This window comes from Lissotriton vulgaris, chromosome 3_1 (assembly GCF_964263255.1).
Source record: "Lissotriton vulgaris chromosome 3_1, aLisVul1.2, whole genome shotgun sequence".
Lineage (NCBI taxonomy): Eukaryota > Metazoa > Chordata > Amphibia > Caudata > Salamandridae > Lissotriton > Lissotriton vulgaris.
In genome coordinates this window covers 858,670,115-858,697,592 of record NC_141689.1, presented here as the reverse complement: position 1 = coordinate 858,697,592, position 27,478 = coordinate 858,670,115, and the positions used below count along the sequence as shown (strand labels likewise).

Genomic DNA, 27,478 nt, shown 5'->3' with positions numbered 1-27,478 from the left:
CCCAACTCATCATAAACTTGTTAGCTCAAAAAAAAACATTCATATTAGCAAATGTTTTAAGGCAATTTAGGTCCACACATTTAGGGTTGTCCAACCCTCCACTTTTAAGATAATATGCATTGCAAGACATGTACTTTAGGAGCACTTAATCACTGAACTCTAGGATCAGCATCTTGGCCGCCTACACTCAGAGGCAGTGCTGAATCTTCCCTGTCATTCTATGTCTTGCTCTCAACAAAAAACCCTGTAAAAAGGTCAATATCCTGAGGGCAGACATGAGTCAATCCGGGGGTCAGTGAGAACAAGTGGGTATATCACATCAGCACTGTTGTACATGTGTGACAATGGAGGCATGGGCAACCCCCTTCAGTAAGTCATCCTTCTCCGATCCTCAGAGCTGGTCTGGAATGGGATTGTTGTTCTGTATATCTTCAACATGTGCCCCTCTCCCCACATCTTCAAAAATAATACTATTTTGTTACTGCTTCCACATCTGGACTGTAAGTTCCCCCTTTGCATTTAAGTGATTTGATCCCATTAATGATCTGTACAATGCAATAGGTAGTGAAAAAATATTTGTGATAGTACTACTACTATATGGCTTTCACTCATTTATATAACTGCCACTGACAGTGATGCTTTAATCAAGATATTTATTTTAGTTATATCTCCTTCAGCTATCTACCTCTTCAGTTCTATTATTTACTTTTTTTAAATACCTAACCTTCACATTGCTGGCAACAGGGTTGTGGCATTCACATCTTACTTTTTAAGTCTTCTGTGGATTCCCTGCTCCTACTGTTCACATATTTCCTGCATGAACATGTTATTTGCGGCTATAGAGTTGGACAAGTAATCACCACATTGTTTCAATTGATGACTATTAGGGTTCTCCTAGAATTCATTGTAATCGCTCTCTCCCATTCCCATATGTTTCTATATTTTCCCTCTTACTTCTCGTTCTTTTCCTAAGAAGTAGAAGATAGCTAAATAAAATATTTAAAATTTTAAAAAGGAGACATGAAAATTTTGATTGCAAAAATAAGAACCATAAATATCTATTACAAAAAAATTAACATGTACCTAATCCCACAATCAAGCATTTGATCATAAATAAGCTGGTGCTGAAGTTAGTAACTCAACCAAGTCCTGTAGGAGGTGGAAAGTGAGTTGAACGGGATGTAGGAATTTTAAAGAGATGAAAATATGAGTAGGTAAGCATGTATGGCCTTTATTTTTGGAGTTTACAAATTCAAGTCTTTATTTTTATTGTCTACATTTTTTAAGTCTATGGGTATAATGTACAAAGGCATCTTGCAGTCACCGAGCCTGTGATTCACAAAATGAAAGTCTTTGTGACCTTTTTTTACTATTTAAAAAAACTCTATTATAAGTCGGAAAGCCTTTACAACTTTAAAATGTGGTTTTAGATCGCAAAAAGGAAAGGGCATGAAAGTGGCATCCCCTCCTATCTGCGATTCTAAGCTGAATGTATGAATGGTTTGTGAACTGCAATTGGAATTGCAAATCACTGTTCAGGTACTGAGAGCTCAAAGGGGGTCGTATGTGATTCACAAAGAGGATGTTTTCCCATGGAACATGTGAATCATCATGGTGAATCAGGGAAAGCAGAAACTGAACCAGAGGACAATAGCCTGCTGTACCCTATGTATTCTTAAGTAGGAAATATTGTTTCCAGCAACACTGGTTGCATTAATGGAGAATGGCTGCTTTAAAAAAACAAGCCAATAGGTCTAGCCTTGGCAAGCTGTGCAATGGTTATTTTTTTTTAAAGCAAATGTTTTATTGCAATCTTACGCCACAAACATAAAAATACAAAATAAAACCTAGAAGCAGTTGCCACATAGTTGCATTAAAAAATTTAAATGTAATCATTCACTGATGTGGACTTTGACTAGTAATGTTTTTTAATAAAAAGACTTTCAGATTTGCTATGCACTTCATTATAGTTGTTATTTGGGAAGGGGCCAAACAAACTACCACATAACCAAGCTCTCAAATCTTAGGAAGCAACAGTATGTCTTAAAAGCTATTTACCTACACTGTTCCCTATTCATTACCAAACGGAGGATTCGGGGAGGTGGAGAGATCCCCGCATGGTACAGTATATTGAAAGTTTGAAAACATTATTTGACTTGAAATAAATATTAAAGATATTTGTATGTTAAATATTCATGGAAATTCATTTTATATATTTACTCTACATGTAGAACAAAATAGAAAAAATGATATAGCCCTAACAAATTAATTTTGAATTTAGACTTTAAATATTTGAAATATATTTAAATACATTTACATGATTTTGCTGATATTTTAATTAAAACATAGATTTGCACCTGAAGAAAAATGTTATATTTTGAATGTGTATTAACAAATAATAAAAGTGTTGTATAGAGTGAATATAATTAATGGAATTACTTTTAATTAAATGTAATGTTACAATGTGTTTTAAATTTAAAATAGGTTAAACATTTTATCATTAAATAATAAATATGTTCTACTTTTTATACTGTTATAACATAAATTTATAATTATTTTTAACTATATAACATACATTTATTTCATATAACATTATATCCTGTGGGGTTTTATTTTTAGTCTGTACCTCCATTTTTTTCTATGCAGTGTTCTAGGTTCAGTGGTTGGCCATTATTAGTGATGGACTTGCTACAAAGGTATAAGTTACACATGTAAGTTAATACGAAAGCGTACGTTACTGCAAAAATGTAACTTACAGTAACTAAAAATTTGTAAGCTGCATGTGTAAGTTACTGTAAAAGGGGAAGTTATTACAAAAATGCAGTCTGTGAATTTCACTTTGTAGTAAGTGCTGCAATACTACCTTATTACTACAATCATACTGAAGCAGGGTTAAAAAATGTATGTTATTTAACATAAACATATTTTTAATATACATTTTTGAGTTAAATAAACCATTGTATTTTTCCCTAAACTTTACTTTGAGGAGATCTCCGACCTGACTGTGGAGTTTCCCTACGGTAAAAAAATCTTTTTACAAAGTAATTCATTTTAGACCAGTTTTATCTGAAGACATATGGTGCTGGACAAGCTGTGTGGTTTAGGCAGTCACAGTTAAAAGGTTGTTACTTTGGGTAAATCCACAGCAGCTGTGATATGAAAGGGGATATTTTGTCCTCCCCTGTGCCGTGTGCAAATCAATTGTGTGCTTTATCTTATATTTCTGGATGGCCCAGCGCATATGGCATCTGCTGAACGTTTCTGTGCTTTATTAAGAGCGGGAATTATAGATCTTCTGCAGGCATGAGCAGTTCATTCTGCCCTTTTTACACACATTGAAAACATGTTTGAGAGGTGTGTATTGGTTTAGATACTAGAGTTCTAGGGCAGGACATTATTCAATTGTAATGTTATTCAACAGTTTTTAGACCAGGGCAAAATAAAGTGCCACACAAAAACAACTGGAATGCCTAATGCTCCCATTTCTGGTGCTACAAAAATTTGCTAATCCGTACTGCAAAAAAGTATGGAAAATGCTTTTCACATTGTAGCGGTGTGTAAGAAGCAATCACAGTGTGACACTGTAGGATGGTGTGAGTGTGTCCTGTAGATATGAAAACAAGTGCAACAAGGGCTGCATCACCAGCCTGATGCCCTCCTCATCGGGTTGAAGCACACGAGGACCCCCTCGCCCAGCGCCCTCTACCATCAGACCGGGAACTAAGCTGAATCCAGCACCGATCGCTGCGCGTGATCCCAGCAACCTACCATGGAACTCTTCACAGAGCTGATGTCCTCATCAGCGGGCTGAACCCCACAAGAACCCCATCTTCTCCGGAGGCCCCTCGCTTCATCAGTCTGACTTGAGGCCCTACACAGCAGCGGGCATCTGGGAGAGAATCAGACCCTGGACTCGCCGCGCCTTCCACAAGCGGTCCGAGGGCTACTAAACCGAAGAACTGGTGGGGTCCACCTTACAGCGGCGATGCCATCAACATAATTTTATTGGAGCTTCACGAGGACCCTCTTGTTTCAGAGGCCCACTGCCGGCCCAGTTTGGATTGCTGCCTCCAATGACAGTTATCCCCAGGAATGGGACTGAGTCTGGAGACACCCTCATTGACAGACGCCTTCTATGGTCGATCTGCAGGCTCTATGGTGGGGCCCCACTCCCACCTCGCCTCACCTCTGGAAATGTGACGACCCCTGCCTAGCCTCTGTAGACCGCCATACTGCATTGTAGGCCACATTGTGGAGGTACGTGGAGCCGCACAATATAGCTGATATCCCATGGCCAGGATCTCCCACTACCTAGGCAAAGCGGGTGACATTCCGGGTCCTCAGTCCTCTGCCCTCCACCCCCCTTAGCGGACTCTGACCCCGAGTCTGGGTCCTGATCTATGGAGGGTGTGGACTCATCACTTTGCCTGATGCTACCAACCCTTTCAAGTACAACACCTGATCCTCTCTAAGCTCCGTCCTGAGCTCTGCGTCTCCCGCGCAGCACCGGATCTGACTACACCTTCCACCAGAGCTAGGCCCACAAAGCTAGAGAGAACTCCAAGTGCCTTACATTGCTAAGCCCCTCCTAAGCTCCATCTCCTTGTTCTAGGGGCCAAAAGTCAACTGCACAGCTCAATAACCTGGGTGATTCATGCCACACTGGAGTTGGAATGCTCAGGAAAACAATGTAGGTGGGGGTGTGCAGCACGGAACTTCCTAAATATGCACGGCACATGCCATGACCTTGGAGATTGCCTTAGGAAAGACACCTCTGATATTTTCTGACAGGCCAATCCTCCTCCAACGGGGCAACATTCATAATGGTGAATCTATAAATAAAATCAAAAGTAAAAAAAGACTAACCAACCCAAACTAAAGACTACAGAAGACTCCTACAATATGGCAGCCATCTTATAATGGCTCCCTACTGTTTATATTGTGCTCCTCTTCTCTGTTTACAGACATTTTCAGAATTCTATTTCACCATTGAATACCTACTAGGCCCTCTAATGTTATTACTTCTACTACTATCTATGCCTGTGTATGCTTTTGTAATTTGAACTGACCTACTAGGCCCTATAATGTTATTTATATTATTATTCTATCTATGCCTGTAACTTCTACTACCATATATGCTTGTGAAAGCTTTTGTAATTTATTGCCCTATACTCACACTTATCGCTCCCTTTCTTAATATACTCCCTCCCTCTTCCCCCTTTACCACTGCCCCATCTCTCCTCCCCTAGCACCCACCCCGCTCTGCTCCTCTCCTCACACCGACTGCCTTCCTTTTATAAGGCCCATGATGATTGTTAAATTCTTCTCCTTCTCTTAACAAACTCACTGACCTGTCCCCTCTCTCCCTCCTCTAGCACTGACCCCACTCTTCCTGTGCCCACTGTCACTGCAAACTCCTGCCCTGTCCCGTACCTGACTGTCACCCCTCTAACACCGACCTTGCTCTCATCCTCCTACCCCCCAACTGCCCGCATTGCTCTCTTTAAACTCTCCCAATCCCATCACTGACCCAACAAGCCCCCCTCAACCATGCCCACATCCCTCATGACTCTAGTCTCTCCAAACATGGCCCCAACTCATGGTCCATCCTCTACCCTCCCGCCCCTCAATCTCTCAAAAGGCAAAGAAAATTTTTAAACACAAACTTCTCATCCGAAACCCTGAAACACTTATTGTTGAAAACGACATCAGCATCACTTCCCCCATTAAAACAAAATACATCTTCTATTCCAATTGCCCCTCCAAACGGAAAAGCTTTTCCTACAATATCTCCCAGTCACTAACTCAATTAAAATTCTCTATGGCTTTAAATTATCCACCACGCCCTCCCAGCTTTTCCAGGCGAAATTCACATCCCCATTTTCAAAAATTGTAACATCCTCATACACACCCCTGAATCCCACCTCGCCATCTTTGAACACCACTTCAGGACCTTGGCCTTCCAACAATACAAATCCACTCCTAACCTTTGGTCTTCCCGACCACACAATACCTCTCTGTTCTCTCCCTTACATCCAACCCCATTCTCCACCTCCCCTGTCATCCCTACAGACAATGCCATCCCCCAATCAACAACATCATTCTCCCCCTCCCCTGACATCTCTACTACCTTCCCACAATCACCGACATCCAAATATTCACTCCCCCAACGACCCTCCCTCTTCCTAACATCACTACTGCACACCCCCTCTCCCAATCACACACACACACACTCTAACATCCTGTCCCTCTCAACCCCTCATACGTCTATTTCTAAGCCCTATCCTTCCTATCTTCCACCAACCTGAATCTCTACCTTTCCACTCTGAATCCCCTTTCGTACCCACTCCAGCCCGATCATCTTCCTCTATGAAACCATTATCTCACTCCCTGAATTACATACCACCCCTAACCCTGATGCTGTCCTTCTCCACACTCTTCATACCCTTCTAACTTTTCATACCTCTTCCCCTGAGGTCTCAAATCTCTGGTCCCCCTTCATGCATCCCCTTACACCCTATAGCCTTACTTAGCACTCCTCTTACCCCCCCCCCCCGGCCTCTCACTCCCTCCACATTACGGACCTTTTTCTGCAGCAAACACAGAAAACTCCCTATCCCCCTCCTCCTCCCCAACAATGTCCCCCTCACTCTAATAACCTAGACTCAACACAACATAGAACGTGATCTCTTCACATTGGCAAGAGATCTCACTCGACTTAGAGAAGATTTTAATTCCCACAGCTCCAGAACCCTCCTCAACCAGGCAAACTCCCACTAGGCCGGCCACAAAAAACCCACTAGAGAACTACTCCTCTCCACTGCCGTAGGCATAGACCTCTCCGCACCTCTTGCCATCTCTCCCCGTCCGACCTTACTGACCTATGCAACTCTTACCATCCTAGTTCATCAATCAGTAATCCTCCACTCCCCTACTCTTACATCCATGTTATTCTGGGGGCTAACAGAATCCCCTCCTCTCCCATCTCCCCAGACCCCCTCCTAAACTCACCACCATCCACTCCTGACCACCTCCCAAAAGCAACCCCAACCCACGCACCTGCATGCTTGTGAACTGTCGATCTGATGTCTGACATGCCACTGAAATTTCTGAAACTATCCTTAGCGAATCCATTGACATTGCAATCCTCGCGGAAACCTGGCTCAATTATCATTCTACGAACATAATCAGCTCTCCCTTGTTAACAATTCCGACCACTCTACCTTCGAATACCTTGAAGCTGAACCAAAAGTATAAGGTTCCCACACAATTCAACTACATAATATCTACCACCCTCCTGGAGATCCTCATCCCTTCATTGATAAATTATCCGACCTTCTGACACAATCCTCAATATCCAACTCTAAAAATCTCTTCCTTGAGATCTAAACCTCCATTGGAATGATACTGATGATCCCAAAATCACCCTCCTCACCAATCTTCTCCAGATTAATGACCTCAATCAACTATGTCGGTCCCCAACCCACTCCAGAGGAGCCATCCTGGACGCTATTATTACAAATAAGGATCTGCCTTCTTGTCCAAAATCATCCCCATCAACTGGTCCGAACATCACCTTATACTGTTCACCATTGCTACTCAGGTACCACCACCCACACTAAAATCATTAAACCTAAGAAATGGACCAGAAATCTAAATCTCATCCACACTGCTGAACTCAAGTCTAAACTTCATGCTCAACTTCTCCTCATCTCTCCCTCACAAAACACAAATGAGCTTACTGTACACTTTAATAAAGCTGTCACCGATACCTTAGACCAAATGGCTCCGCCTAAACTAAAAAAATCAAAGAAATATCCCTTCCAAATCATGGTTTAACTCAGAGCTCAACAAAGAAAGATGCACACTTAGACTGATGGAAAGAACATGGAGACAGCATCCCTCTCCCTCACATCTGGCACTCCTCAAATTAGCTAGATCGACATACAAGAAACACATTTTTATTGAAAGGTATCCTTCTTCCGTACACAACTCTATCGGGCTAAAAATAGACCCAGACAACTATTCAACATCGTTCGTAATCAAACATCCTCCGCACCTCCAATTTGGTTGGCCTCGACTGCTAGATGTGAAGAAATTGCTCACTTCTTCTCAGGAAATATCGCAAAGATAGAGCAATCCTTCCTTTCAACTCTGATCCCAACCACCTCCCAACACACTCCTGACATCATCTTAAAAACTCACACCACATTCCCCACACTCCCTGATCCTACCTCAAACTTGCCTACTACTTCCCCTCACCCTAACTACTCCTCACACACACTCACTACGATACCTCCCCTAAACCACTCCCCACACTTACCCACAACAACATTTCTACCCTGTAACTAAGAGCAAAGTTTTTAACATCGTTGCTAAAACTAAAACTGTCCTCCCATACTAAAGACCCCCTCCCTTCTAACCTTGTCCAAGACCTAAAGCACATCATTGCCCCATCTTGGACCTCTATCATCAACACCTCCCATGCCACAGGTTGTGTCCCTATTTCCCTCCAACTTGGACAAATCACTTCCATTCTTAAAAACCCTCTGGCTGACCCCAATCACCTTAACAATCTCCGCCCCATCTCTAACCTCCCCCTTCTTTCCAAAGCCCTCGAAAACTTACTGCACCCCCTACAGTCAGGCTTCAGGAAAAGTTGCAGCACCAAAACGGCCATGCTTAACATTGTCAATGACATCCACCACTCCCTCAACAATGGCAGGATCTGCCTACTTATCCTCCTTGATCTCTGTGCTGCGTTCGTACAGTTAACCACTCAGCCTTACTTAATGTTCTCAGAGATCGCTTCGGCCTCAATGGTACTGCCCATAAATGGTTTGTCTCCTATCTCCAACACCGAACACAGCAAATCAAAATTCACGACTGCTTATCAAATCCCACTCTGGTCTCCCTAGGAGTCCCCCAGGGATCTATTCTCTCTCCTTCTCTCCTTAACCTCTTTATGGAACCCCTCACCCTCATTCTTAAACAAGCTGGAATCAACTATCACCTCTATGCCGATGATACCCAACTCTACTATAAGATCAAAACCCAAGCGGACATCATACACCTTAACAACACCCTCACTAAGATTCAATCCTGGTTCCAATTAAATCATCTCAAACTCAACCCCCAAAAAACTGAAATCATTCTCTTTTCCCCTAAAAACAAAACTCTCCCCATTTAAACCTGGATGTCTGACTTTAATGACCTCAACTGCTCACTCCTTGTCCAACTCAGTAAAATCCCCTGATATCTCCATCGATAATAGCCTAACTCTCAATGTGCACACCAAAAACTCGGCTAAAGGAGCCCTCTTCACTCTCCGTCATCTAAAGAAAATTAAGCTCTTGATTCGTACTGATGACTTTAAATTAGTAGTCCAATCTCTGGTCCTTTCGCGTATTGATTACAGCAATGCCATCCTCACTGGAATCCCAAAGGTCCACCTCGCTCCACTCAAATCTGTGCTCAACCTTGCAGCCAGGCTCATCACCGACTGCAAACGCTTCTACCACATCTCCCCAGCCCTCAAAACCCTTTATGGCCTATAAAACTGCTTGCATTACACACAAAGTCCTCCATCAAAATACACCGCCATACCTCACCAATAAACTCTGCAAAGTGGGCAGAACCCGTCCCATGAGAAGTACCAACACTCTCCTCCTAGTCCAACCCCTGCTAAAAATGAAATCCACACAATCACGCTCCTTCAATTCCCCAAACATCTGGAATGCCCTTCCCAAAGACCTGCAATGTTACCCTTCCTACATCAGCTTAAAAAATACCTCAAAATGCACCACCTCAATAAATATTGGGGGTCTTAACCAGCGCCCTGAATTTGCCCTCACCTCTTCCACTTTTCTGGTCCCCCCTACTTTCCTACTTTCTCTCTTCTCCCCCCTCCCCTCCCTCTACATTCCACTGGCTCGGCTTTCTACCTTCCCCCCCTCTCTGATCCGCTCCCTCTCATAGTCATCTGAAACAGCTAAGATGCACTGGGGCAGATGATGAGAGCTTCAGCGGCAGATGGCCTGGTAAAGATTAATACAATTCTAGTTGATACTCTGGGAATGAATGTTGATGGAGCTGTATGATTCTCTTTGGCTGTCATGGATCTCATGCTGAATTCTGGCTTGAAGACCCCTTTCCAAAACTTGTATGCTCTAGCTTTTCATTGTGATATTTGGAGATTCAATCACCTGTCCTGTGGAATTCTGGGAAAGACACGGCTTGATGTGCCATATTGCAAAAGTGATCTTTCCAATTACTTTGAGGAAGTCAAGTAAAGTTCCAATAATCCAGAAATTAACAGATTATGGTATCCATGGTGTGACTACACTTTACAAAGTCACAGTTGATCAAGACATAGTAAGGCCAATACATGTAACAGTGAAGATTTAGACAATTGAATAGAGAAGTTTTTTTAATGTGAAGCTTATGCGTGCTAGCGATGCAGCCCATAACCAGGTTGGCTGATAGAGGACTATTTCCTGCAAGCAAGAAATATGCCGCTAAGCAGCTGCCTTGAAGGCCATGAACAGGAGACATCCACTGGCCAAATTAAATCTCTCTTCATGCAGGGTTTGAGCAGATGCCAGCTGCCAATGATTTACAGTCAAATTCCCCCAGTACAAAAATGGCAGCTCCGTAACCGGAGCGCAAGTAATTAGTCAAATGTCGCTGATCCCAACCTACAATTTAGTGCACTGCTAACCTTCACCAGACATTACTCAAGCACCTGTAATATCATTGTACCTGGTTTTCCACCTGATGCGGTCCTTTGTCCCTGGCGGCTCACCCGTAATGCTGTATTACGGTAAACCTCCCGCACCCATAAACGTGATTTACAATTGACAATGTCAACGATCATACTACAAGTGGTAGCTTAAACATTCTGCTTAAAAGATCTGCTCAATAATCCAAGCAACAGTAAGATTTTAATTGTTAATACACAGCGCTGAGTTTACCCGATATCAAAATGTAGGCTTCCTTGGCCAGTGCACAAGCAATTATCCAAACGTTCTTGAGGCCACTCTACAAATTGGTGTACCCCTAACCAGCAGCATAATTCATAAAACACCATACAAGGGCTGATAGTAATGCTCTACATGGCATGGTACATGGCATCTGACAGCACGTAATTGCTACTATATGTGCATTGTTTATGCAACACCAAAATGGCGGCTCCAGGACCATAACCAGTAACCAGTGTGCATATAAGCAAGCAACTAAACACACTCCACTGAGTCCACCTTACAAATTAGTGCAGCCCTAACCACTACCAGACATCGCACAAATCCCTATCATTCCATTCTACCTGGTCTTGCACCTGAGGCAGTGCCTGGTCCCTGGCAGCTCACCAGTGTTGCAGTGTTGTGACACACCTCCCGCAACCGTAAACATGCTTTACAATTGGCAATGACAACTCTGAACCCTGCAGCTGGCCCAATGAATGCCCCAAACCTGACTATTGAGGGAAACTTCAAAACTGCATTGAAAAAGTGATGCCCGGCATCCATACTATGATGAAACTAGCATGAGCATGCTGTTGAGACCTTCAAGGTGAGCGCCAAAAAAGTAATAAATACCCGTGAAATGGCAGACGTCTAAGCACCACCCGCTGTCGCCCTGTAATGTGGCAAGCTCTTCACACTATGTTAGCGATCTGCTAGTGACCATAATACAACTCTACATGGGATATAAGAACAAAAGCGAATGTCTCAACTTATATACAAAAGATACTCTGGCACCCTGGGCTCTGTCTCTGTGGCAACTTAGGACCAGTTCCACCCTTCTAAACGCCAATAGCCCGCTATGGGCCGCCTTCCAGCCCGCACTGTGAGAGAATAAACCTGGCATCTGTTACCTTGCAGTCTGCTGCTGCTTGATATTTTGTGCACTACCTAGCACTACCTTGATATTGATTACTAGTGTCCTGCTGCTGACTACTACTGTCTGGCAACCCAATTTACAAATTAGAATCAACAACTTAGTAGCATTGACAACCTACTCAGCTGGTGACTATTCACTGGAATCCCTCTGTTGCCTGATCATACCAAACATACAACAGTGACAAATGTAGACAAACGCTCCCCGGAGTCAGTAATACAAGCAGGGTAATAAGAATACCGTAGCAATGAACACGAAACAACTCAAAGGATTCAAGAAATTCAGACAATAATGTCATGACTTTCTGTGCTTCTAAGCGAGGCTGAATACCTACACAAAAAGTGCACCAGTGACTTAAGGAGCATTGACTCAGCACCCACAACCTGAAAATTGGCTGTTCCTTACAACACTGCCCACGATAGTCCAGCGAAGTAAACCGCATCGCAGATCACTAGACCTACTTATACTACTATACAGGAAATAGTACAGTGAACAAGATAACAAGATGCACAAGGCAACAATATCCAGCCCTATCAGAAAACCCAAAACACAAAATATGGCAGAAAAGGAGAATAAAGCAAACCTGAAAAGGATCAAACTAACCCACCGAATCCAGACTCACCAATCAAGAGCAAGAATGACATAAACGCTGCAAAGGAGATGATCTTAAAGAAACTGACAGACATCCACGACTTGGCTAAGTTTACTAAAGAAAAAGATGGGCATTGTGCAGAATGAAATCTGCTCCTTTCACAAAGACATTAAAAAAATCAACACCAGGATCGCTGAGACCAAGAATAGAACTAGTAACCTTGAAGATTCAGAAAACAAACAAATCACACAAAACTATCTCAGCTCTAACTGGCACCACCAGATCACTTACTACAGACCTAATAGAACTTGAAGATAGAAATAGACAAGGCAATCTTTGCATTTTTGCTATTCCTGAATGACAAGAGGGAACAGAAGTCTCCTGTATTCCTTTCCTAGAGAAATGGTTCACGACAAACATGGATATAATCTTTGGAAAAGAAAATTGACAGGGCGCACAGAGTCCCTCCGAGGAAGATTCCTAACCCGTCTCACCCATGGCCCATTGTATGCAAACCACTCTGCTATCAACATGTTGAAAAAATCTTAGAATTCATGAGGAAACACAACCACACACAATGCAAAGGCAGCAAAATTTTGGTCTCACAGGACTATTCTAAATCTACAGTTGAGACCAGGAAGGGTTTTCTAGCCCTACAACCCAGACTGAAAGCAATGAATTTCCAGTTCTCAATCGCAGGACCGAACAGATATCGGGTGGCAATAAAGGGCACCTCACACATTTACAATGGCCATACTACACTCAGGAAATTCTTAGACGAAAAGATGAAGCTGAAATGGCTATGTCGGCACACAAGTCTAAAGCTTCAAGAACCAGTCGATAGCTCGCAAACTGAGAGCAATGCCTCATCCCCTACAGGTTCAACTTGCTATAAACTACTTACCGACTACAGCTCTTCTCAGATGCAAGACTTTGAACTGAAAAACGAGGCCTAACCTATATATGATTAATAAGTAATATGATGTGGCATATCACATTGGCTTACTTCAAATGAGCATCTGTCATCATACAAGGTATGGAAATGTAGTTGTTCGAATGGGTACCTATTTGGGAACGACATACAATACCATGTAGTTGGCCATGATTACCACTTTAATATATACATGTGAGGCTGCCACCATGTAGAAATTTGTTAGTGTCTTAAGATTATACCTAGCAGCATAGATTGATGAGTAAATACTCTGTGAATACATTGTTGAGCTTAATGAAATATCAATGTAGAATTTGCTTATCCTAGCTAGCAAACCTCCTTGACCATAATGCCAAATTGATAAATAGCATTCCGAACTTTGTGAATGGGAGGCTTTCTCATTGAAAAACAAAGTTTGTATTATCTGCTGTTGATGTTGAACATTTGTTTCCATGGAGGAGCAGTTTCTTCCTCTTATGGCCAAGCCTTTTGTGTATCTAAAGGGAGAGGCTGGATGGGGGAGGGATTAGTCAAAGGCAGGGATTGTTGGTTGATGCTACTTTATTTGATTGTTTTTTTGTGTGCTCTGCCTTTTATGCTTTTTTCTTTTACTCTTTATTTGTCATCACAAATGTTAATCCGAATTACCGCACTTAACAAACAGACACTAATCAAATTACTTACAAAGTACACAAATCACTTTTATATCTTAAGCAGTAAGTCCTGAGGTGACTATAACATGGCCTGTACTCCAGCTTATCAACCTACCCATTGTGACCTTAATCCCTCCATATCTAAGTTGTTACACAACTCAGTTACCTCGTAGTTAGGATCAACACACTCCTACAGATGTTAAAATGACAGGATCCACACATAATATTAAGATAGTGTCACTAAACATGAAAGGGATCAACCATCCAATTAAGAAAATGAAACTCACTGACTATGTATACAGGCTTAAAGTAGATTTTATCCTCCTTCAAGAAACAAAGTTTGACTCCACACAGGTGACATCTCTCAGAAACAGACAATTCTCAGATGTAACCTGCTCTGTAGCAGTGGTATAAGGAATGGTGTTTTGAGGATGATCAACGTGAAAGCAAAAATGGACCTGATATTAACTCTCTCAGACGATCAAGGAAGATGGATCATTTTCAAACTCTCTAAGAACAACATTGAATTCTTCGAGGCTAATGTTTATGCACCTACAAAAGACGATATGTCATTCTGGTGTGAACTCTATGCACAATTTAGAATGATACCAGACTCAGCCACACTCATACTAGCAGGTGACCTAAACTTACCATTAGACCCTACACCAGACAGAAATTCACAATGTTCATTCCACCCAAACAAATCAAATAAAGCTCTTAAAACTCTTTATAGCAAATTCAATCTGGTAGATGCATGGAAAATACAGAATCCAGACCAAAGGGTCTATACCTTTTACTCTTTTGCTCATAACTCACAACTCTTATACATGCATTGACTATGGGGTCGATTACGATGCCGTTCGGAAAGCATTCCAACCGAATCGGTCTCAGAATGGTTTCCAACCAAATTGGATTTAGGGAGTCCGACCGACCGATTACGATGGTTCCAAATACCATTTGGTTGGTCAATGGGAGCCTATATTCCGACCGAATACACAGGCTCCCATTGAAGAAAGGGGTGGTTGAGGGAAAAGGTGCTCCCTGTGGCGGGCACCCCTTGGTGCCTGCCACACCATGCATGGTTGGAAAGAGGAGACCCATGGGTACCCCCACAGGCCAGATTCGGAAGGCCCTGAGTGAAGGGGGGCCTGCTACTGGCCCCCAAAGTCAGGTTCTGACAGCCGATCTGAGTCAGAACAACCAATATGGAAAAGCTGTCCGAGTCCAACATCGTAATACATTGTTCGGAAAGCTTTTGAGTTGTTCAGACACGCAGCCCATAGACACATACGATTCGGCTCCAAATGACTCAGACTTTCCGAATGCCATCTGGTTCCAATTCGGAACCGAGTCGGGAATTCAAACGCTTTCTAAACATCGTAATCGGTCGTTCGGAATACTTTATGAATCGGTAAGGAAGACAGGTACCAAATACGATTCGGCAGACTGAATCCGATTCGAAGCCTTTCCGAATGGCATCGTAATCGATGCCTATATGTCAATCTCGGGCCACTCCACTAAGAAAGTGGATCATATGACAATTGAACCTATGGTCTAGGGTAATGTCAGACCATTCCAGCATAACAATGTGCATTACTGATCCCTCACCAAACCCAAAAGAAACTCAATGGCGATTTAACGATGAAACTCTAAGGCATTAAAATAACAAACAATGTATTGAAGACGCCATATTAAATTTCCTTCAAGACAATAAGGAAGATGAAACATCAGGCATCACCAGATGGGAAGCCCTAAAGGCAACTGTTAGAGGAGTGATTCTCAAAATTAGATCTAATATGAATAGGGAAGCCAAAAACAGGCTTTGAAAATTAGAGGAAGAAATAATAGCTCTAGAAAGCAAACATATTTTCACTAGCGACAACAAGACCTTAAATGAAATCGCTAAAATGAAACATGAATACAAGAAGATCATAAGTACTAGAGTGGGTACTTGGATCAATAAACAAAAAAGTATTAGGCTATACGACTCAAAAAAAGCAAGCAAAACATTAGCAACAAATCTAAAACACAAACTACAAAAGTTTAACCTTAATGCCATCAAAGATGAGAGGGATTGTGTACAAACTAACCCAAAGAAAACTGCAGAGGTTTTTAAAAAGTTTTACCAAACTCTCTATGAAGAAAATAAAACCCTACAGCATGAAAATTGTAAAACATATCTTGATATAGCCCAATTATCCAAATTAACGGACTGGGAAATGGAATCTATCACTGGCCCTATAATTAAAGAGGAAATTTCAGATGCCACTAAAAAACTGAAAACCAGCAAAGCCCCTGGCCAAGATGGGTATAATTCACAGTTCTTCAAATCCTTCTCAAAAGCTTTTATCCCACAATATTAAAGCTACATACATAGTTTGCCACCTCTGGTCAAGTAAATGGTACACCAACAAAAGGCAATAATTGTGATGATACCAAAAGAGTGCAAGGAGCCTTTACTCCCCAAAAAATACAGACCAAACCCACTAATCAATTTAGTCTGTAAAATATATGCCATGATACTCTCTGCCAGATTACAAAAATACATGTTTCAGCTAATCCACCCCTTCCAAGTAGGCTTCTAGAAATAGAGACTCTCTAGCGACAATCCAAAGATACTTTGTAATGTCCTAGAAAAAGCAAAAATAAAAAAATCGTCCACTGTAGCCATCACTCTCAATGCAGAAAAAGCATTCAATAAGGATGATTGGAAATACTTACACTTGATAAATGTAATATTGGAGAACCCCTAATTGGCATCATCATGGCATTTTACCATAAACTGGTCGATAAAGTCAGAGCAGGAAGTGCTTTCTCCTCCACATTTTCCCTGAAGCAAGGTACCAGGCTAGGCTGTACCCCTTCACCCTCCCCCGTTCCTACGTGCATTAGAATCATTCCTACTGCACCTAAGGGAGAACAAAGATATTGCTGGTGTCCCATTTGGCAAAACCACTGTGAAAATCGCTGCTTACAAAGACGATGTGCTGGTCACCACTGAGAATGCCCATACCTCCAAACCCCCATGACCTCTATTCAGAAGTTTTCAGAAGTATCTAGGTACACTTTCAATAAAGATAAGTCCAAAGTTAAACTCCTCAATAACTATGAAAACAAAAATATTCTGGCCAACTCCGGGTTGGCATGGCAGACCGAACGTATTACATTCTTAGGGATAGAATTCATTAATGACCTCATTACTACCATACACCATAACAAAAAGACACTACTCAAGTGGATGAATTACTCCCTTGACGGATGGTCACCTAAATGTCTCTCTTGGTTTGTGGGGCAGTTTAGAGTCACTCAAAATGATGATCACCCCCTTAGTTAATAATCTAATTAGTATGCTGCACCTGTCCTTAACTGAAGACTATCTGACAGGAATCAATGGCACAATTAACAAATGTTTTTAGCAGAATAAGAAGCTGATAATTTCACTTAAAAACTTAAACTCTCTAAAGACAATGGGGGAATAGGTCTTCCAAATTTTAGGAATTACCAAACAGCATACCTCTTTAAACAGGGCACTAACTGGTTCCTTGAAGAATTAGAGTACCAACCAATCTGGGTAAAGCTAGAGAAATTTCTCTTATAAGAGAGACCTATTAGTACTTTTCCGACAATGCACAATTTTTCTATGCCCCATTCCAAATACATAATGCAGAAAACCAAAAAGCTATTTTGAGAATCGACTACTGGTCCAACAAGCATTAAAAATGCAATAGGTCTCGCCTTTCATTAAGTTAAAGCCATTTGCTTTGCTATACAATACCATTAGCAAAGCAAATGGCTTTAACTTAATCAAAGGCGAGACCATTTGCATTTTCAATGCTTGTTCAAATAGTAGTGGATTTGAAGACACAAGCCTGTGCCAAAACCTGCCTCCCTGAATAAGAGACACCATTCTCTTAAATACAAGATTTTCAGAAAACTGGTAAAATATGTTTAATAGTTGTCATAAGGGCACAATAAAGTGTGGGGACATTTTCTGGTGACAGAAATGTTTACACCTGTAAAATAGTTTCTCATATCATCATGATGAAGGGAGTCAAAGTGCATTAGCCCCTGTTCCAAGATATAAGATATACAGACAGATAAACAGATTTTGAATGCATATGGTTTACAAAAGGCCTAGTGCATTGTGATGGATGGGTCATGTTTATTGAGAAAGGATCTCTACCTTACATCAAACTACCGGCGAGTCTCATAACCTCGACAATAGCTGGCTACAGATGTTCCAGGATCTATTTGCATCCTGGAGTCCCATGCCAGAGTTCTGTTTACTCAACAGCAGAGATTGCACTGGTAGCTTTCCTGAATATTGCAAACAAAGGTATAATGTGCTGTTCTGGCTGGAGAACCTACATATAACACTTGGGGTTATCTTGAACTTTTAAACTGGAAGCACAACTTGGACTACTCTCTCGTGTGGTTTAAATTTATTTTGAAAGACAATGAATTACTGTAATGAAGATGTTCCATAATGCCAAAGCTCGCCATTTAGGTATGGGTCCTATGTAACCTCCTTGTTTGTTTCATGTGCAAGTATTCACATATTTCCAGGTGACAACTGGTTCTGGGGTTAGTTGAAGACGCAGTCAGTTAGCCTTGTTCAACTTCACATGCAGGGGCATTTAAAACAAGGTCTGTTCAAACAGCCCTAAAACAAATGTACACTATAATTGCAAAATGGAAATGGTAGACCACAATGTCTCTCCTTGAGTTCAAGAGTCTGAGTTGTCCCTAATCAAATACTTAAAGTAAATAACATTATGCCACTTCAAAGGGTACAAGGTAAAAATCATAGCTGAACATAATCACTGCTTCTTCCCTTGAGCTTAGTAAACTTACGCTAGAGGCAAAATCACTCCAGGGAGCAGGTAGCTTGTTTTTCTTCGCATATTAACAAGGCACCAAATGGCCAAGGAGATCAACAGAATCGTTATTCGACATCAGCTCATCCAAGCTTCCCAAAAAAATTTAATTATTGGATTGATAATTAGAAGAAAAAAATATTTGAGCTAACATTGAATTATAGAACATCTCCAAAATGACTTTTCCGTAAACTGGTATCAGTCTTGATACTCCTGTAATTTTCTTTGACCATTTTGTTATTTCTCAAGAGACCCTTCTCAACACCCTAAATAACATTTGTTCATGTGGGACTTCTAAACAGATCTTCCCTGCTAGATGTATTAAAGATGTGTGTTTCAATTTGATGTAGAACTTCTTGCCATTTTTAACAGTTTGCTTAGCACCAGAATCATGTCTACCCAAAGAAGGTTTGCATTACATACAGACAGCTTGAACAATTACAGGTATCTCTCTTTGCTGTCTTATTTGCATAACATTTTGGAGAAACTGGTAATCAGTCAGCACCAGAGTTCTGTCGGACACAAGGGACTTCATGGATAATCATCAAGCTGACTTCTGCCTGGCAGATGTACGGACCTGGCAGTGGGGCACGGCTCTTTAACTTACTTGATCTTTCCACTGCCTTATACACCACACTTTCCACAATAAGAATACCTGGAATTGCTCACAGAAGGATAATGTTCTCTTGATTGATTGCTAACAATCTGTGGTTTTCCCTACATTCTGATTCAAACCCAAAGTACTCAGTTGTGGTACATCACAAGGCATTTCCTTGCTATTCAATATCTAAATGCACTCTTTGGCAGAGTTACTTTATATTGCTAGGGACACGTTTCTATGTGTATGCAGATGATATAATGGCAATCTTCAATGGCCGACTACATTTTGCTGGAGTGATGGTTGATGGCCACTAAGTTTATGAAGCTCAATCTATCTAAAAGAAATAACTTATTTTAACTCCAACCATTCCTTAATTTCTCCCTTGATTCACTTAATTTGCCCTCTTCTATGAGCCTTTCTCCAATGCCTGGGTCCTCTGTAAGTAACTGAAGTGTCGATTTAGATGCTAAGCTGTCACTCAACTTACACATCTATCTATACTAATATAATAAAGAGAGAGCCCAAACCTTTGAGGCGGGTAATCTCAGGAACCACAGCACCAATCACAACACCCAATACAGCGTTGGAAAGGGCAGTTGCAGCAAAAGGACATAGGCTATGCAGACGCCCACCATATACATTTAAAAGGTAAAAGAACCGTGCCAGCAAAGTAGTCCCTTGTGGGCGTGTCTGCGTTGTGCTGTGGGCGTGTGCTGGGGGCATGAAAAATGTGTGGTATCTTGGTATTCCCTATGCTGTACTTCTCTACCTCTATTGGAATGTTCATGTGATGCACCTTTCAGAATGTTGGTGTTCTGCCTGAGAGTTTACAGTTGGCTGGGCTGAGCACCATGCTGGATGCTCCTGGTGGGGTCTCTCTATATAACTTGGAATAAAGCATCTCTGAATTACATCATTACTTGTGGACATCTCATCATTTCATATTGGCGACGATCTTAAGAAAGAACCTACGCTTGTCAAGTCATGAAGTACTTCAAACTAGAAGATATTTAGAAAGAAAACTTCAAATTATGAAAGGACCTCCTGCAACAAGAAAAGCTACCCCAACTGCCAGCATGACCCCACCAGTGACCTACAACCGGTCGCCCACAGCAGTCTGGCAGTTGTCCTCTGTACCTATGAGTCTACAAATTTTAAGTTGGAGCTGTACCCTGACACTGGGTAAGCCTGTTTGTTTTGACTTTGGGACTCACGCTGTATCCTCACAGGAGGGTAAGCATTTTAATGGGCAACTCTGCATTTTGTCCTATTTACAAGGAGAGTCTTCTTTATGTTGTGTTGGAGCTGTGCCCTCTATTGAAGCTGTGCCTTTTAATGGGTAAAACCAGAATCGTTTTTGCTCCTGGCTCATCCTGTGTTATGCCTTCACATGAGAATAGGCAGTGAATTTCTTCATCTACGCTTTTTGGGGAAGTAATGTGTTAAAAAAAGAGGCATGTTTCTTTTCTTTCTATGGAGCACCTGATGGGGAGCCTACTACCAGTACATGTGTTGACTGCTAGCATTGTGTTTTGTTGGCCGGTTTCTAGTAACTATTTATCCACGAAATATCAAGAAATTAGCTCATGGCAGCCCCGCTGGTCTGTTGGCAGTTAAACAGCGTGTTTCGAATCCAAATGAGCATCCACGCGCTTACCTGCGCGAGCCTCTTCTCATGAACAGTCCTCCGGCATTCTCTGTTTCATTTTCATCATCTGACTCATCAATGCGTTTGGTGCATGGACGCGCCGTGAGCCACTCGGGAGGACGTGAGAAAACGTGCCTCCATTTTGAGATGTTCTGCCAACCACAGCGCTTTAGAGTTCTGACATGCTGTGAATAAGAGTGTCTGCATCGTTTTGCCAACCACGATGTTTGTGCCTTTGTCAATAAAGTTTTATTTAGTCAGCATGAGTTAAGCTACGACGTGATGTCCTCGATCTACTCGGCATCTGTTTTATAATTAAACCTACGTTTCTTCGATGCCAGCTGTAATGTACTTTCAGCATTTCTCATGTACTTTCAGCATTTCTCATGTACTTTCAGCATTTCTCAAACCTCCGTTTCTTCGATGCCAGCAGTAATGTCCTTTCAGTATTTCTCAAAGTTTAAACGGTTTAATGGATTCCGTTTGAGTTTTTTTCTCCGCTTCAAGAATGACTGAGTTCTACTGTGCTGTTCCATGTTGCCTCCACTTTTACATGGTGACAGGCACACCAATGACATTAAAGTAATAGCGTTTTGTGGTAAATGAAACTTGCTTGTCAACCTCTTTCCAGTGACAGGCACACCACTGTCATTCTGTTTTTACAAATTTTTACAAACAAATGGGGGTTAAGAGATTGTTTTTGCTTCATGGTCATATGGAATTCTTCATAGTAATATGTTTTATTTAACAGGTATAAGAAAATTATATGCTTTTTGTGTATTTTTTACAGTATGGCATCACCCCAGTATGCCAGTTGACATAATGTGATCCTCCAGGTTTTAAGTCCCATTGTCACTTTTTCACGTGCTACATTTGCTGTGGGTTTCAGTCCCACCTCTTTAATTTGTAATGGGTCCGTCCCATTTGCTTACAGTGGGTTTGAGTCCCACCTGTGTAATTAGAATGTTTTTGTTGCGATGGGTCATAGTCCCATTTGCTTGCAGTGGGTTTTAGTCCCATCTGCTGAATTTAATTGTTTTTGCAATGGGTCCCAATCCCATTTGCTTGCAGTGGGTTTTAGTCCTACTTGCGCAATTTCTATGTATTTGCGATGGGTTACAGTCCCTTTTGTTTGTAGTGGGTTTTAGTCCCATCTACGTTATTTAAATGTTTTTGCTATGGGGTTCAAGTCCCATTTTACTGTTTTAGTCCCACCTGGCACCACGTCAGTTGTCCACACGGATCTCATCTATTTTTGTTTTCTGCCCTGTTGGGTGGGCATATTTTTTGTCTCCTTCTGAGGAGCTATGCTAGGGTTACAGTCCTATAGCATTAGAGTTTTGAACATGTTATGTGTTTTTATTCACATATGCTAGTTTACCAGTTACTTTTAGAGTCTAGGTTTTACATCCACATATTTAGCTTATGTTTTCTCTATTTATGTGCTTTTATGCTTTCTATGCTAAATATGTTCAGATTTAAATATGTTCAGATTTGATGTATTTTTATTGCAACTTTTTGCACTGTTATCTCTTGCATTGCGTTATTGTATTTTGCTTAGTGGTCATCGTTTTTTGATGAGGTTTCACCTCTACTTTTCCTCATCTTCTTGAGACGAAGGTTTCTTTTGTTCTTTTTTTTCTATTGCCTTCCATTGTTTTCTTCGTTTTAAAGTTCAGTAAGAAGAGAGGATGGTTTATATGGTGTAAGAAGGGAGTATGGTTTATATGTTGTTTTCCATTCTTATTTCTTTGTTCTCTTTTTATGGATGTTTTCTCTTTGCTGTTCCTTTTTCCGCTTTTGCTCAATTCGCTAGCTTTCATTTCCTCCTGTTCTCCGTTGCTCTTTTTGGCTTTTTGTTTTCTGTTAGAGAGGAGAGGATAATGGATATCTTGGTATTCCCTATGCTGTACTTCTCTACCTCTATTGGAATGTTCATGTGATGCACCTTTCAGAATGTTGGTGTTCTGCCTGAGAGTTTACAGTTGGCTGGGCTGAGCACCATGCTGGATGCTCCTGGTGGGGTCTCTCTATATAACTTGGAATAAAGCATCTCTGAATTACATCATTTCTTGTGGACATCTCATCATTACAAAATGCTGGGGGCGTGTGGTACGTTCCGCCCTTCATACCGTGTCTCATATCGTGTGCTGGGGGTGTGGGTGTGTGCGGGCGCGGGATTACGGAAAAAAAAGCGAGCGTTGTGCCCAATATTTCATTGTTTTTTCTTCCCAGGTTCTGTACATTCCAGCTCCGGGTGTGCTTGCCCTGCGCTACCAGTGACATGCTCCTGCTTTACTGTATGGAGGTTAGGCATGGCGCTATTCCCAAGGACCGGAAGGAGCGCAAACAGTGGCCATTGTGCAGGAAATGTAATCTCGCCTTCAGTTGCGCACAGGCCTCGAGCCACGCACATCCGGACACAAGGCCCGCCTCCACGGAAATAGCAAGAAAGGGACTATCCCTCCCCCGGGAATATGTGATGATATTCCGCAAACCAACATCCCGCATACCATCACTCCACAATTTTTATAACTCTGGACTATTACTCTGCAAAGACATCATTTCTAAAACTTTTACAACGCATATGACTTTATCACGCATGCCATTATAACGCAAATGCATGTGTGGTAAAGTCATATACATTGTAAAAGTACATTATCAAATATATGTTTGTATATATGTGTATTTATAATATATATATATATATATATATATATATATATATATATATATATATATATATATATACACACATTTTTTAATTTAATTAAAACATTTATTCTTTTAAATTGCATTATTTATATTTTTTTATTATTTGATTGTATTACCCTTTACACACTAAAAACGAATCCCACCCTGCTCCCTTTAAATACGCCTCTACCCCATAATCATAACCCACCTTACTCCTTAAAATACCCCAACACCCTTAAACACTAACCCATCTTAACCCTATAAATATACCCTGTACCCCAAAACCCAAACCTATCCCTAAACCCTAAAATACCCCTGTACCCCAAAACCCAAACCTAGCCCTGAACCCTAAAAATACCCTGTACCCCAAACCCCAAACCTAGCCCTGAACCCTAAAAATACCCCTGTACCCCAAAACACAAACCTACCCCTGAACCCTAAAATACCCCTGTACCCCAAAACCCAAACCCAGCCCTGAACCCTAAAAATACCCCTGTACCCCAAAACCCAAACCTAGCCCTGAACCCTAAAAATAACCCTGTACCCCAAAACCCAAACCTACCCCTGAATCCTAAAATACCCCTGTACCCCAAAACCCAAACATAGCCCTGAACCCTAAAAATACCCCTGTACCACAAAACCCAAACCTAGCCCTGAACCCTTAAAATACCCCTGTACCCCAAAACCCAAACCTACCCCTGAACCATAAAAATACCCCTATACTCCAAAACCCAAACCTAGCCCTGAACCCTAAAAATACCCCTGTACCCCAAAACCCATACCTATCCCTAAACCCTAAAACTACCCCTGTACCCCATAACCCAAAACTATAACTTAAACCTTAAAATACCCAAACACCCCAAAACATATACCTCAGTACCCTAAAACATATACCCCTATACCCATACTTACCTTATCCAAACAATAAAAAAACATGCTTTTACCATTCATGCATTTACAATGAATTTAGTTGTAAATGTAGGCGTGGTAAAAGCATATAAAATGTAATGCCATGCGTTAATATGGCATTGCGGAGTCATGGTACTTTCCTAATGAAAGTATGCGGAGTGATGGTATGCGGAAAGAAAGTTGCGGAATAATGGGTGTTTACTCTCCCCCGGTAAGTACATTGGTGGCACGGCGGCCCACATCTCCAGCAACATACTCATATTTTTTCACCACCCATTTGAAAAATGCACAGGTCTCTCTCATTGATGGCCAGCACCGACATACACTTTAGACGCACCTCCCGCCACAAGTTCTAGAATTGCGAACTTTAGAGCTGGGGAGCTACGTTTGAATCTCGGCATCGGCTCAACATCCTGTGATTCCAGGCAAATCGCTTTGTCTCCCCGTGCCTACCACAAATGAATGTGTTATTCTATAATGTAAATTGTGCTCATGCCATGTTGTCGAGTTCGCTCTATATAATAATGCAAGGAAAAATAAAGTAGGGAAACTCGAGTTCACACACTACTGAACGCGCACTCTTAAGTGCATCAGCAGTGCACTGTGAATCAGAGCATTTCACATGCCTGTCACAGATAAGAAATGCTATCAAAACGAAATCCTACAAAACAATATACTACCGGTCGGCAGCAGTTCATACCCGGACAACGTCGGGACGGGCTGCTAGTCTGTTATATAGCCTGGTATAAAAATCCTTCTTAATAAGAAAAACATATGTGACTGTCCTGCATTCAAATTTCCAGACACTGCTGAATCTTTTCTACTACAAAGCCATGCTGAATCAGTCATTCCACATGTCCAACTAATAAGCCTACAAGTAGACAAAAGAATCAATCTTCATTAATCCATGAAAGCGGACTGCTGCATATGTAACATTTATTAAAAACCACTGTCTAATTTAGGGCAGCTTTCCTACAGTGCATGGTTGCTAGAACCAGAAGTCTCAAATCACTTTGTGAACATGAATGTATGTTGAGGTAAATGGTTTGGTACGTGTTTATTTCTCAAAAAGAACTTTGGCTTCCAGGGATATCTCAGTTACAATAGGTTACAGAAAGATGGAGCATTATTCATAGAAAAAAAGGTTTCTTTTGACTATTGTGTGAGATAGGTGTTTCTTTGTTTTTATTACATTTTTCTTTGGTGTTTGCCTTGAACCATCTACATTAACATGGTGCTTCACACTGAACATTGGGACTATAATGTTTTAAGAAGGCCACTCTTCCAAAAAGAAAAGAAACGCTTTGTATTTGCAAGAACACAAAACAGAGCTCTCAGAGGCCGTCCACGAAAGCTCTTGTTTAGTAGGCAACGTCGCAGAAATCAAACCCCTAAACCCGGTCTAGTCTGCACGCAGAGGCTCATACCTCACACAGACTTGTCAATCCTTTGAATACCACTGCCAGAGATTTATAACATCACATTATCTTGGGCTTCAATAATGCAAGAGCCGCGAGAAAGGCTTTCGCCTGCAAAGTATTATTTCTTTTTTAAATCAATAAAAATGTGTGTATTACCGCGCAGAATATTCAGCTCGAGTGTCTTGTCACTTGCTCCCTGCAAAGGATGCCGCATTTTACATTCACTAATGCCGATTTTCAGGGAGTGATGTATATCAACAAAAGGACCTTCAACACAACAACGGCCGCTACACCAAAAGAACAAGCCGTGAGCATGCACATCCCGAAACCGGAAGTTCGGGAGCGTCACGCCTGTCATGGGGCGGTACTTCCGTCTTCTGCGAGAAGCCCGCGCCCACGGAGTGGGTGGCCCAGGAGCAGTGGTGACGCGGGGCTCCCATGCCTGAGGGAGAGCTCCGCTGTGGCAGCAGAAGTCAGGAGTGGCGGCTGAGGCCGCAGATGCGGTAAGTGGGGGTTAGTTGTGGGGGGGAGGGCAGCAGGGGGGCGGCGGTGTGTGTGTGCATCTGTGTGTGTGTGTGTGCGTCGGGCGGCGGCAGTGTGTGTGTATGTGTGTGTGGGTGTGTGGTTGCATGTGTGTGTGTGCGTCTGTCTGTGTGCGTATGCGCATGTGTGCATGCCTTTCGCCGGCCTCAGTAACGCTGTGTGTGTGTGTGCGCGCACATGAAGCGCGTCCACAGACCCTAAGCGGCTCGTGCACCGGTTTGTTTCCCTTGTGAGGCAAAACAACAACAATAGTTCTCGCTGGCGACAGCGCTTTCGCGCTCCAACGCCAGGCGAGACATAAAAAGGAACTCAGCTACTCTAATGTGGCTCAACCCCGTCATTAAAATTGATGGCAACACAATTTGTCAGAAAAATGGGTATTGCTCCCAACCCCAGAATTCTCATATATAAATATTGGCTGACTAGACCCACAGCTACAGTCCGCAGCCGACGGCCTACTATTAGACCTAATTCTGACTGTGGCATGTAAACTGATTCTTAATAACTGGAAAACTTCAACATAGTCTCATTTTATATGTGGCAGGAATGGCTCTCATTCCTCAGAGGAGTAGAAATTGTCTTGCTGCAACATTCCCTGTGTCACCCACCACACAGACGTGTGCAACTAGCTAGATACCAACTCTGCACACTTCAAAACTCCTTAAAACACATATACATTGACAACAATAGCCGTCACCCCAAAGTATCTCTTGA

The 27,478-nt window shown here is 41.9% G+C and overlaps 1 protein-coding gene across 1 annotated transcript in view; it reads right to left on the bottom strand.

The window, feature by feature from the left end:
* SLC35D2 (solute carrier family 35 member D2) overlaps positions 1-27,478 on the bottom strand; it is a 374,942-nt gene that overhangs the window by 269,187 nt on the left and 78,277 nt on the right. The window lies entirely within an intron of this gene.